This window comes from Herpailurus yagouaroundi, unplaced genomic scaffold (genome assembly GCF_014898765.1).
Source record: "Herpailurus yagouaroundi ecotype Mexico unplaced genomic scaffold, PumYag 221, whole genome shotgun sequence".
Taxonomy (NCBI): Eukaryota; Metazoa; Chordata; class Mammalia; order Carnivora; family Felidae; genus Herpailurus; species Herpailurus yagouaroundi.
The window spans coordinates 3187436-3202034 of NW_024412452.1; positions in this window are offsets into that span (position 1 = coordinate 3187436).

The following is a 14599-nucleotide window of genomic DNA, read 5'->3' on the forward strand; positions in this document are numbered from 1 at the left end:
GTATGTTACATTACATAAAAGGGAATTGAGGGTGCAGACCGAATTAAGGTTGCTAATCAAGTGACCATAAAATAAGGAAATTATCCTGTATTATTTGAATGGGCACAACATAATCACAAGGGTATTTTAAATATAAAAGAGGGAGGTAGAACACTCATTGTCAGTGGTGTGGTGTGAGAAAGCCATGACTGGGTTTGAAGATGGAAAGAGACCAGGAGCCAGGGAACAGAGGGCCTATAGAAACTGGAAAAGACAAGAAAATAAATTCTCCTCAGAGCACTTACAAAGAAATGCAATACTGCCAACACTTTGATTTTATTCCACTGAGACCCAATTTGGACTTCTGACCTTTAGAAACATAAGGTAATAAATCCGTGCCAACATAAGGCTTTGAATTTGTGGTAATTTGTTACAGCAGCAAAAGAAAACCAGTACACTAAGATTTGAATTAAATGTTTCAGCAAAACAATAAAAAAATTAAACCAAATAAAGCAAATGTAAATAACAATTCACTGAAGGAGATCCATTTTACTCTTCTCTGTATTTCTAGGTATGTTTGAAAACTTTTTATAATGAAATTTTTACAAGTTGTCATTTATACCAAATATATTTTAAAAATGAGAAAACTGAAAAATGTTAAGTGTTGGTAAACTGTGGCAATATAAAAACCCTCATTCATTTCTCAGGTAAGGTGGTCCAGAGCAGACAGTCTGGAGATAGGCAAATATCTGATGTACTTGAGATTCACCATGGATGTATGGTCACAAAGAAAAGCTCACATAGTCTCATCAAAGGACAGACATGACTATGGCAACTGCAGCATCATGTATGATTTGGGGGAATCTGAAGTACCCTGTGGTACAAAATTAAGACAGTGAAGATGTAAAAGAGAATGGATGTACATTATATAGGGTTAAGCAGCAGTTAGAAGCAGCAAAAGAAAGGGAGAAAAATAATGCAATTCTATTTACATAAAATAAAATTATACACCCCAAAACAATGCAGTTTTTAAAGGAATCCTGATATATCTAGAGGCACGGACAGATGGACATAAAAGTCAGGGCAAACTCATTAGAGATACACAGAAAAACAAACAAAAAAAAAGTGATCACAATATTATCTTTGAAACATTTAACGTTTTTAAATGTTTAACATTCACATTTTAAATATTAACCTGGACAACAGGCTTGAGCAAGAAACTTGATCAAGGCAAAAGGGCCCAGAGGGAGCACCGGGATGAATATAGACAGGCCCATCATGTGACCCACATGGAAATATCCATTGGCCCTAATTAATCAATGGATGGGTTATTTACAACCAGACACAGTTACCAAAAAAGGGAAAATTCCATAGTCCCCTTACCTCCTCACCTTCCACTTTAAATTAGGCCCCCATCCACTGCCTCCTTGCAGAAAGTCTCTCCTTTGATGTCCTACCTGCTACGCCCCTGTGGAGCAATAAACTTCTATCTTGTTTGTTCTGCCTTGGGTGAATCCTTTCCCAGCCCATGCCACTGGCTCCTACGGGATCAACAGTCTCCCCACATTTGGGGGCCCCCATCTCATGGGACAGACACCACACTGAGACACCACAAAAACCTCCCTTGTGTAAATAGTGTTACAATAAATCACTTGTTAACAGTGGTAGAGTTTAGCCTCCTGAATTTTCTTCCTATATCCAGTATCTTGCCATCCTCTCCACAATACCTCCCACACTAAAGAAAACAGATATATTTAAATGGGGGAAAAGATAGGATCTTGTTCCTTGCTTAAAATCTTCCCTTGCTCTGAGGAAATAATTCAGAATCTTTAGTCTGCCCTCTGGGCAGAGGAGGGTGCCTCCAGTCATCCTTTCCTCCTTCTCTTTCTTCCAACCGTATTTTTTACCTCCTTTCACTTGGTTTTTCTTTCTGTTTTTCACTCAAAGCCTTCACACTTTTGCTTTTCTCCTGCCTATAATTCTCAATCTGCAATCCTCAGCATACATATTTCCTAGAGAACTATACATTAAATAGCATCTAAAAGAGAAGCACAGCAGAAAAAAGTCATGGCTTTCCACACAAAGTAAAATTTTCTTATTCCATATCGATATATAGTATCTGATATTTATTCTTCTTAGCAGTTAGAAAAATTGAAAAGAAATTATACAGTGTTATTAAAAGTGGTTTTTATTTTACTTTGTTTTGATGTCCATAAAATATTTCCCATCATGAGGGCTTCAGGAGAGCAGGAACTCTTTTTTTATCTGATATAGATTAAGTGTTTTTAAAATTTATGCTGAATGGAGTTTTTAAAGTGCTTTATGTATTGAAACCTATGTTATTAAAATAAGTTTACTCAGAACCATTCAGACAATACCATCTACCTTTGAGTGATAAATTAAGCAAAAATAAGTAAAGATAAAAGGCATTTGGTAATCATAAAGCATATAATGAATATATAAATCCAACATTGTACAGCACTGAAAATGTATATTCTTTTCAAATTCCTGGACTGTTTTCAAAAAAGAATCATGTATTACTTTCACAGGTTATAAGTTATAAACACCAGATTTTCTGAATTCAGTGCAAAACATGTCTGATTAATAACAAAAGAATAAAGAAGCCAAAAACAATATATAGACATATATACCCAGAAAGATAAAAGCTCTTCTTAATATCTCTTGGGTCAAAGAGGAAGTGATTATGGTAATTTCAGTCTATTTAGAAAATTACAAGTATGAGTTCCGAGAAAGATAGAGGAGAGAGAGATCACAGTGACATACTTCACCATACGGAAATGAACAAAATTGAACAAAATTAAGTAAAAATGTGAAGGGGTGTACTTTCCCTAATGTGAAAACAGAAAATTAAAAAAAATTCCTAACTATCATCCATATCCAACAAAGGTCATAAAAAATTGACATACAGCAGATATCTACAAAATTTTTTCTGGAAAAGGTCAGTTTAAGTTTGCAAGGCCATACAGTCTTTACTTCAACAACTCATCTCTGCCATGTAGTACAAGAGCAGCCATAGACAGTAAGTAAAAAAATGTGTGGCACTTCGTTACAGTAAAATTTTATTTATGAACACTAATATCACACATCACAAAATATCATTCACATTTTGCCTTTTTTCAACCATTTGAAAATGTAAGCATATAAAAACCACTCATAGCTCTCCCACTTTCCAAAAAACGTAGGGCGAAAAATAAGCTATGAGCTATAGCTTGTCAATCTATGTCAGAACTTTCCTTCTGTCAAATATAAATAGTAAAGGTAATGACTGGGGCCTGGGAGCCATAGGAAAACCAGGAAATAAACTGCATTTATATGCCAGAAAACAGCTGAACTCAGACATCCTATTATACATATACATACACACACACACACACACACACACACACACACACACACACCAGGAAAACCAGGAAATAAATTGCATTTATATGCCACAAAACAGTTGAACTTAGATATCCTATTTTATTTATATATATACACACACACATACACATATATGTATATGTATACATATATACATGATTATAGGTATATATAATACCTTATATATATAATATTGTATATATATTACATGTGTATATATATTTTATACATATACATTACGTGTGTGTATATATATATATATATATTATATATATACACACACATAAAATATATGTATATGTATCTTATTGAAATAGAATTGACATACAACACTGTAAAAGGCTGTGTTCCCTTGCAGGTAGTATGAGTGAGTATTGCAAACTTTTCTATAGGGGAGGGCTATAGGCTTGGCTCTTCCATCATTCATGGTCAGGTGTGTTCTCCTACAAGCTGGTGCCACTGCCTGATTCCATGTTCAGGCTGGGTGACAGGCTCTGTCCTGAAGTTGCGGGTGGGGGTGCAGACTGGGTTTAGCAATCAGGTTACTGGGGTGTACTCTGTGGTTGTGCCAGGTTACTGGCCAGGCTCTCTGGTTGGAAGGGGCCTCTAGCTGTATCATGCAGTTGGATGGGACTATGGCTTACTCCATGATTGAGTGGAGTCACTAGCTGAGATTCCTACTCGTGCAAGTCCACATGCTATGTCAGGGCTGCATGTGTACTCTGCTGCTGGGTCAGGTTGAAGGCTGGGCTACTACTGGGCAGATTTTAGGGTGGATCAAGGTTGTCAAGGATCATCGTGTAGGGTCACTGGTTCTGTTCCACAGTTGGAAAGATCTGCTGGTTTGGTTCCCTGCCTAAGTGAGGCCATAGAAGGCGTTCTGAAGCTGTCTGGGTTCTCTGGCCAGGCTTCCTGATTGGGCAGCAGTAAAAGCTATGCTCAGCAGTTTGATGGGTCTGAAAATTTGCTTCCTTGTCCAGGTAGGGTAGTAGAATGGGCTCCAGCTGGCATGGCCCATTGACTGTGGATCCAAATCAGGCATAACTGCCAAATGAGCTCCCTGGCCAGACAAGGCCACTCTACTGCCTCTAGAGATAGGCAGAGCTGCTGGCTAGGATCTCTGCTCAGGTGACACAGTAAACAGGCAAGCTGTCTGCCAATATCTGTGCACTGGTTGCTGTAAGCCTTGCACCCCTCTCCATCTCTATCTGATCCCCAGTGGTTGAGCCCCACTGGAGATTCCCCCAGTGATCCCATAAGACCTAAGTGGGCCTCCTGCAACATTGGGGGAGCTATACATCCACCCTGGACTCTTTTGCCACTGGAGACCCAGAAACCCCTTCCAGTGCAGCCTGGTAGAAAAGCAATGCGGTATTATGTAGCTGTTCTTCCATCCTTCTAATGTGGTGCTTCTTGGTCTCTGTGGTCCAGAGGCACACTTCAGCTACACCTCCAGGTTCTGGGATTTTCACAATAGTGTTTTGTCTATGGGAAGTTGTTAGTTGGTTCTTGTGAAGAGGGCTTAAGTCAGGAACCACCTATGTCAGGACCATTTTGATAATGTCACTAGCAATTGACATTTGGTACTTCATACAAACATACTCTCTGACCATGCACAGCACCATCACAATCTTCTTTGTTTTTGTTGTATTCTCCTTTTTTGGTTTCTATTTGTTTTCTCCTTTTGATGGACCAAAGTTTTTGAGTGGAAGGAGTAAATTCTGAATATGGCAGTGGGCTAGAAGAAAAATATGATATACTCTATTTCATTGATTTTTAAGATTCACAATCTCTCACAAATATCACACATAAAAGCTATTTTTATCTCATTATCAATAGTGTCTTCCAATCTTTGTCAGACAATTAGGAGTTGTGAAGTAGTTGTCAGTGCATGCACATAACAGACTGTCATTCCTATTTCATTTTTCCATGCAATCATTTGATGTGCTCCACTGTTAATGCATGTGTTGGGTTTAACTGCCATTTAAAATTGCATCACAAAGATTACACTGTGAGTCATTCTCACAGTGAAATGTCTCTGATTATGCAGGAGGGCTCAGACACAAGCATTTGATATAGTGGAGCAAATCTTTGTTGTTGGAGGAATGATAGCAATTCCATGTTTTGTTGTAAAGAGACCATCAAGTACTATGCGGAGCCTAAGAAAAGACAATAACCATAAAGTAGATGAAATAGAATTAAATTTTATTTCTGAGACACATGAAAAGAATAACCTACCACACAACAAGTAGTGCAGCTAAATGTAGGTAGAATTGCCAAATCCCCTAAAACAGACTGAAGAGATTTCAAAGCAACAGGAGGCTTGTAATATTTTTGAGGCACTGAGTTATGATTAAATTAACAAAATTTTTCTTCATTCCTAATCAAGCATGAACTAATGATGAGTCTTATAATCAATCATTTGAGTAGCAGACTTGCTAAAATTTCATCATAAATATAAAGTCAACTTTGAAGTAGCTAGCTAATGCTGAATTATGAAATATAAAACTTGTAGTACAAACATGAATACCTTGATCATCTTTCCCCTTCTCCTAGATATTACTGAAAAGCAACAATTTTGGAAAAACTTGCATATTGTGAGTTCTAGAAGTCTTTATTTCATCAATATTTATACAAAACTGGTTATTATTTCTCTAGTATTATACCTTTATGATTTCAACTCAGAAAATAATTAATGCAATAGAGGGTATAAAACAGAGACAAAACTAGAAAATCCAATATTGGATTCCTGATAATCCATAGTCCTTTCTCCTTCTCCTTTTTATTTCTGTATGAATTTGTGAATTTTTTCCTTTTTTCTTAGGCTATATATTATTTTATCTACTTAAAAAAAACTGATCTTTTGAAAGGTAACAATTGTTAATATTTACCATGTTCATTTCCTTCTTCTCCTCTATTATTTTCTGTTTGCCTTTATTATATCCCCACATTACTTCCCCCATCAATTAAATCATTCATAATATAAAGAATGTCTGGGGACAACTGGGTGGGTCAGTCAGTTAAGCATCCAACTTCGGCTCAGGTCATGATCTCACGATTTGTGAGCTCAAGCCCTGTATCAGGCTCTGTGCTGACAGCTCAGAGCCTAGAGCCTGCTTCAGATTCTGTGTCTCTCTCCCTCTCTGTCCCTCTCCCACTCACCTCTGTCTCTCTATCCCTCTCAAAAAACAAATAAACATTTAAAAAATTTAAAAAAAAAACATAAATAGTGTCTTTAACCAGTTTCTGAAGGAAATATTTGCTGAAGCTAATATTGTGAGGCAACAGCTAGACCTCTCCATGAGGGCATATTGATGCACTTACTTGTTCACTTCAGTAAGAACTGGTCAACAATCTAAGTGTCTTATCATGCAGTCCACAGTCAGCTATTATTCTAGCAAGTTTTCATGTGTGTGCATAGTCCTAATTGGATGAGCTAGCATTAAAAAATAATATGTGAGGGGCGCCTGGGTGGCTCAGTCGGTTAAGCGTCCGACTTCAGCCAGGTCACGATCTCGCGGTCCGTGAGTTTGAGCCCCGCGTCGGGCTCTGGGCAGATGGCTCAGAACCTGGAGCCTGCTTCCGATTCTGTGTCTCCCTCTCTCTCTGCCCCTCCCCCGTTCATGCTCTGTCTCTCTCTGTCTCATAAATAAAACGTTAAAAAAATAATAATATGTGATATAAATTATGGATATAAAAATTGTCACTAAATTAAGATACCTTAGAGAATCACAAAATAGTACTTTAAAATGAAATTAAAAATAGCTTCATGGGGGCACCTGGGTGGCTCAGTCGGTTGAGGGTCCGACTTCGGCTCAGGTCATGATCTCATGGCCTGTGAGTTCGAGACCCACATCTGGCTCCGTGCTGACAGCTCGGAGCCTGGAGCCTGCTTCAGATTCTATGTCTCCCTCACTCTCTGCCCCTCCCCCCCTCATGCTCTATCTCAGGAATAAATAAACATTAACAAATTTAAAAAAAAATAGCTTCACAAAGACATGGAAAACAAATAAACCCACATAGCTGTAGGGCAGGAAGAGGAGACTGTAGAGAAACTGGAAGGAAAGTGTTGAGAATTAATTTACATAGATAGACTTTATTCATTTGTAAAAGAATATTTTATTAGCTGGATGTGAAGAACTTGCAAATGGCAATGGCTGTGTAATTAAAGAAATATATTGCTAACCATCTGACCAATAGGAACAAATGAAGTTTAAAATGAGGAACCAGATGAACTACAGAGAGACCTGCTTTCCTAGTGCAAAGGAGATTGTCACTACTCTGTGGAACTGTCATGCATGTAAAGGTTGCTGAGGGTATAATACACAGAGTAGAGGGCTAAATGAGCTCAATCTAGTGGATGGAATTATATGATTCTAATATAATAAATATTGTAGCATAATAAAGTTATACCAATAGTTGACATGTCAGCTATGTTACTTTAACTCATCTTGGTCGAGTCAATTTGTCCCTATGGGCCTTAGTGTATCTAATTGTAAAATGAGAAATGTTGCCCAGAAAAATTTTAATGACTATTCTTATTTATCATGCTTGTGAGTATTCATTCTATTACAGTCTAGGAAAGGCTGGATATTGTTTTTAAGACTTTTCTTGTTCAATTTGTGTCCCTAGTTAGATTTACCCATTGTGCTATTATAATTATCAAGAAATTAAGGAGTCTTTTTAAGATACCAAGAACTTCTGGAAGTGAAAATAGAAGTTCAAATAAAAACAAAAACAGGCTTCTAGTATGGAATTATAAAGTGAGGTAGTAAAAATGTATCCAGTAATTGGATCTGATAAAATAGACTTATTATTTAAAAAATAAATTAAGTTGGATTGCTCATTTTTCACAACAACATAAAACAAGGTTAAAAGGTATTACAAGTACTTTATATAAATGTTTTTATAATTGTAGGGTTGGTATGGCTCTTTAAAGTATGTTATCAAAGCCAAAAAAGCATCAAGGAAAATACCAAATCTGCAGGTGTCCAAAATAGAATCAACAAAAGACAAATTAAACAACAGGGTATATACATTTATATTATACGAAACTGTTGCTCTAAATATATATGGGGGGTGCCTGGGTGGTTCAGTTGATTAAGTTTCCAACTCTTGATTTCAGCTCAGGTCATGATCTCACAGTTCCTGAGATCGAGCCCTGCTTCAACAGGGTGTCTGCTCAGGATGCTCTCTCTCCCTCTCTGTCCCTCCCCCATTCCTGCTCTTTCTCTCTCTCAAAAAAATAAAGTTAAAAAAAAAATAAAAATATATGAGGTGCTTATACATATCAAAGAATGGTTTGTACCCACAGATAAATAGGCCAGGGCATCATCTGGAAAATTTTAAATGCAGATATAAAATTTTCAATAATCATATGAAAATAGTGTAACTTTCAACAACAATAACAAACTGTTAATGATCAATTTAATAATGTAAAAGGTCAAAACAGTCAGATTCAATTAGAAAAAATGGGAAAATAAGCTCTTTACAAATAAAAAATATGAATGTTGAAAATATATGAGTTGACAAATAAAAAATGAATCTAATATCTGTAATTATCACAGTTTCTATTCTTCTTTCAAATGGGAGCCAATAGATTAAGTGAGGGTATGGCTCTCATAGCTAGAAAGATGCCATACTGTGTTCCTACCTCTCCCAAGAAAGAAAGTTTCTCTCCCACCTTTAGTTAAAGAAAAAAAAAAAAACACCTTGATGTTTTACATAAGTTATGAAGGTCCTGTCTTCTAAATCAGCAGATTTGCTCTTATGGATTTCTTAAGTTCAAGCTTATTTAATAAACTGAAAGCAATAGAACATGAAATGATAGTAGATGAGAGAAAGAACATTTGTATGGGGTAAAAGAATGGAGAAAATACATTACAGGAATCTTAGTGAGGCAAAGCCTAATAAATAAAATTTTATATATATATATATATATATATATATATATATACATACACACACACACACACACACACATACACACACATATATATATGTATACACACACACACATATATATGTATACACACACACACATATATATATGTATACACACACACACATATATATATATGTATACACACACACATATATATATATACACACACACACACATATATATATTCTCTACTGTAATACCTGGTCCACCTAATGCACGAGGTTGCTGAAAAGATGGATTTCCAAATGTGATAATACATGTTGAAGATGTTTTGTGACCACAAAGCACTGCACAAATGTGACCAATTAATATCTCAGTATTATTTACATTAAACTCAGACTTCTCTACCTCAGCAGGCATTTCTAAAGATATATTGATTTCTAGCTGTAATATAAAGACCATAAAAAATGATCTTAAGACTTACCCTTAAGAATTTTTTACCCTATCTCAGAACTCAACATATATACCGTAATAAATTGGATAATATTCTTAGAAAAAAAATGTTTGATTCAGAGTAAAACTTTATAAATTTGATTTTATTTATTTTTATTTTTTAAAGAGAGAGAGAGCATAAGCAGGGGTGAGGGGCAGAGAGAGAGACAGAGACAGAGAGAGAGAATCTTAAGTAGGCTCCACACTCAGCACAGAGCCGATGTTGGGCTTGATCTCGTGAGCCTGGGATCATGACCCAAGCCAAAATCAAGCAACTGAGCCACCCAGCCACCTCAATTCAGAGTAAAACTTTAAGTCGAAGATGCACATCTGTTCACTGATTGATTAGAAAAACAGAAAGTTCAATTGCATATCTATATGTTCCACAGCAATCTTAAGCTCTAAGTTCATCATCTTTATAAGAATCCTTAACTCCAAACACAACAACAAAAAAATGAAATATCCAATTCCTTATCATTCATCTACATTGGTAAATGTTAGTCACATTAACAAGTTTTCAAGAAACCTTACAAAAGCTTAAATCTGATGAGTCACCAAGTCCTCTTAAGTCTATGTTCCCTTTATCATTCTTTATCGTATATATTTGGGCCTTTATGAATTTTTTCTAAAGTAATGTAAAAAATTCCTGTGATGGACTAAATGTGTTCTCCACAAAATTCCTATGTGGAAGCCCTTATCCCCAAAGTGATGGTATTAGGAGGTGAGGCTTTGGACAGGTAATTAGGCTTTTTAAATGAGGTCATGAAGATGAAGTCCCATGGTGGGATTAGTGACCTCAAAATATGAGGAAGACACACCAGAGTTTCCTCAAATGGACACAGCAAGGAGGTGATCATCTGCAGACTGGAAGAAGGCCCTCACCTGACTGAAGGTGCTTTCACTATGATTTTGGACTTCTTAGCCACCCAAATTTCAAGAAATTAAGTCTGCTGTTTAAGCCACCCTATCTGTGGTATTTTATTATAGCAGCTGAGCTAAGACAATTACCATGCAGTTTCCCAAAACTGTTTTCCCATTTTAATCTGTCTTCTACAGAATTACTGGGATGATTTGGAAAATCATAAATATCTTGGGGATCCTGGGTGGCTCAGTCAGTTAAGCGTCCAACTCCTGATTTTGGCTCAAGTCATGATTTCACGGTTCATGAGTTCCAGCCCCACATCAGGCTCTGCGCTGAGGACAGAACCTGCTTGGGATTCTTCCTCCCTCTGCCCTTCCCCGACTTGTGCTCTCTCTGCCTCTCAAAATAAATAAATAAAAACTTTTTAAAAATCATAACTATCTTTCATAGTTTTCTACTTAAAACACTTGAGCAATTCCCCATTGTTTTTAGGCAGAACCCAAATGCCCAAAATTGATATACAAGACCCTTCCTGAACTGATCCCAGTAGAACTTTGCAGCCTCATCTCTAGCTATTAGGTCCAAACAACTTTTTGCTGCAATCATTCAGAATGACACAGGATTACACATTTACTCCTCTGAGTCTCTTCCCTTTTTTTTTCCAACTTTGGTGGAGTATCCTTCACTATTTTTGCCTTCATGACCCCAAATCTATTCTTTGATACTGAACTCAAATTCATCAGCATCAATTCTGTCTAATACCAGTGGAATTTATATATACATACATATATATATATATATATATATATATATATATATATATATATATAAAAAGTTTTTTTTTTTTTTTTTCAATGCAAGCCAGTATGAGTTTATTATATCTACTCTCTGCCAGGCACGGTGTAGGCATGGGTAATACAAGGCAAAATAAAGCAGCCATAGAACTTGCTTTCCTGGAGCTTAAAATATCCTTCCATTTTATTCTGATAGCAACACAATTTCTCCATTTTCATACTTCTTGCAAGTTTATCTCTCATACCAGCATGGCAGTCATAATGTTTTATTCACCTTCTTGTCCACAGCATATAAGTGGCATCTGGTACCTAATAAAAACCTCAATGAAGCTTCTATTGAATGAATAAGTTTTATGATTATGTGGATTAGATTGTCAAGGAAGTCTATATGGAAAATATTGAATTTGGGTATGCTAAAATAGTTAATTTGGATTGTTAGAAGAAAGGAAGACACTACACAATGAGGATATATATTTAAGGTGTGTGTGGCATTAAGAGTAAATCAACCTCTCTGAATCTCAATTCCATCAACTGTAAAATTAGGATAATAATATCTACCATATCGGTTCTTTAAAATTAACCACAAAAGCTGGAGTAAAGTTTTCAGCATTATACTAGGTACATACTGAATAAACAATAAGTAAGAATCACCATTACTATTATATGAGGTGTATCTATTCTCTGGAGGGTTTTAAGAGGGATAAGCTTAAGTTTTCAAATTATTTCTGTGCAAAATGTTACTGCAACTGATGTATGTAATAACTGATATTTTTTTTTTATTTCAACCTGTACAAAAGTAATGTAAAACTTCACTAAGTAACAATTTTGTGGGGCGCCTGGGTGGCTCGGTCGGTTAAGCGTCCGACTTCGGCTCAAGTCATGATCTCATGGTCCGCGAGTTTGAGCCCCGCGTCAGGCTCTGTGCCGACAGCTCAGATCCTGGAGCCTGCTTCTCATTCTGTGTCTCCCTCTCTCTCTGACCCTCCCCCATTCATGCTCTGTCTCTGTCTCAAAAATAAATAAACATAAAAAAAATTTGTCATTGCATGTAGAAGTGTTCAGTTGATATTTATACCTATATTTAATTACTGTTTATACATTATACAGTTAATAGATCTTAAAATTAAGCACATTAGATTAAACAGAGCTTAACTGCAAGCCCAGGCTACTCAAAGTTAAGTAATTTCTGATAAATTATTAACTGTTAAGACTTAGAAGACTCTTAAAAATTTACAATGACTCTTGAAGAGAAATATCATAGTTAATAAAGCAGGAAAAATTAGAGTATTTTTTAATAGAATGGCTACTATACCCCAAACACACACTGCCCAAGTCCTTTATGTGTACCATCACACATAAACTTCAAAAAGTAATCTATAGTCTAAAGAAGATATATAAATGCCCAGTAAGTATGTGAAAAGACTCAAAAATAGTAGCCATTAGGAAGGTGAAAGTCAAAACCACAGTGAGATAATACTGCATATACACACAGAGTGGCTATATTCAAGTTTTGGCAAGAGTGTAGAAAAACTGGAACACTTATACACTGTAGAAGGAATATAAAGTGGTGGAACTGTATTAGGAAACAGTCAATTCCTCAAAAGATTAAAGCAAGAGTTACCATATAAACTAGCAAAATTGCTATTTAGTGAAGTTTTACATTACTGCTGTACAGGTTGAAACAAAAAAATGTAGCAGTTATTACCTATATCACTTGCAGTAACATTTTGCACAGAAATAATTTGAAAACTTCAGCTTATCCCTTTTAAAACCTCCCAGAGAAAGGATACACCTTATATAATAGTAATTGTGATTCTTATTTATTGTTTATTCAGTATGTACCTATTTTTTGTTATATATCCAAGACAATTGAAACTCTACTTTCTCACACACACACACACACACACACACACACAAAACCTTGTAAACAAATGTTTATAATAACATTATTCATAATAGTCAAAAAGCAGACACAATGCAATGGATGAATGCAATGAATGGATGAAAAATAATCAACAAAACTAAAAGGCAACTGACAGAATGGATGGAATGGGAGAAGAAATTTCCAAATGACATATCAGATAAAGTATTTGTGTCTAAAACCTATAAAGGACTTATCAAACTCAACACCCAAAAACAAATAATCCAGTGAAGAAATGAGCAGAAGACATGAACAGACACTTTTCCAAAGAAGACATCAGATGGCTAACAGATACATGAAAAGATGCTCAACATCACTCATCATCAGGGAAATAAAAATCAAAACCACAATAAGATATGACGTCACACCTGTCAGAATGGCTGAAATTAACAACTCAGGAAACACCAAAAGTTGGCGAGGATGCATAGAAAGGGGAACCCTTTTGCACTGCTGGTAGGAATGTAAATTGGTGCAGCCACTCTGGAAAACAGTATGGCGGTTCCTCAAAAAATTAAAAATAGAACTACCCTATGATCTAGCAATTACTAGGTATGTATCCAAAGGATATAGGAATATAGATTTGAAGGGGCACATGTGCCCCAATGTTTATATTAGCGCTATCAACAATAGCCCAATCATGGAAAGAGCCAAATTTTCCATTGATTAATGAATAGATGAATAAGAAGTGGTATACACACACACACACACACACACACACACACACACACACTGGAATATTACTCAGTGATCAAAAAGAATGAAATCCTGCCATTTGCAACAACATGGATGGAACTAGAGGGTATTATGCTACGTGAAATAAGTCAGTCACAGAAAGATAAATATATGATTTCACTCATATGATGAAAGGAAAGTAAAGAATAAGATAAAAACAGAGAGGGAGGGAAACCATAAGAGACTCTTAAATACAGAGAACAAACTGAGGGTTGCTAGAGGTGTGGTGGCTGTGGGGATGGGCTAAATGGGTGATGGGCATTAAGGAGGGAACTTGCCGGGATGAGCACTGGGTGTTATATGTAAGTGATGAATCACTAAATTCTACTCCTGAAACCATTATTACACTACATGCTAACTAAATTGGATTCAAATAAAATTAAAAAAAATAATGTGGTATATTCATACAAGGGAATATTATTTACCTATAAAATGGAATGAAGTACTGATATGTGTTATATGACATGGATGAACTTGAAAAAATACCAAATAAAATAAACTTGTCACAAAAGGCCACATATCATGATTCCATTTAAATGAAATGTCCAGAA